Raw genomic sequence first — 471 nt, forward strand, 5'->3', positions numbered from 1 at the left:
TCAAGGTCACCGACCTTACGTTCTTTACAAGAACCAGTACGAGTGCAGCGAATTGCAATCCGCTGCCTCCAAGAGTGCCCCAAAACATTAGCCAAGGTAAATGAACTTTTCCATCAAACCGAACACTGTATTTGATTGTTTAAACGGATTTTCCCGATTAGAGTCCAGTCCCGAATAGAGCTTTCAAAAATACAATATCTACTACCCCGCTATAATGGCTTCAGATGACCTGACAAAAATTAAAGACGAAAAGTATGGACGATTGCCACCACAGAAATTTCATTTTGTCATCGACTTGTGGCACCCTGTCACCACTGATAGGTATGGCGGAACGGCGCAACGCCATTCCGATGTGGCGAAAGCAAGAAGTAATTTGTGGGTTGAAGAACATGGCGGGCGTGTGCCCAGTAGATCCGTTGCCCATTTTCGATCGCTCGGTCTTGCTGTGGATGGTGCCGCAGTCAGAAAGTG

Source organism: Plasmopara halstedii (assembly GCF_900000015.1).
Source record: "Plasmopara halstedii genome assembly, contig: Scaffold_2904, whole genome shotgun sequence".
NCBI lineage: Eukaryota > Oomycota > Peronosporomycetes > Peronosporales > Peronosporaceae > Plasmopara > Plasmopara halstedii.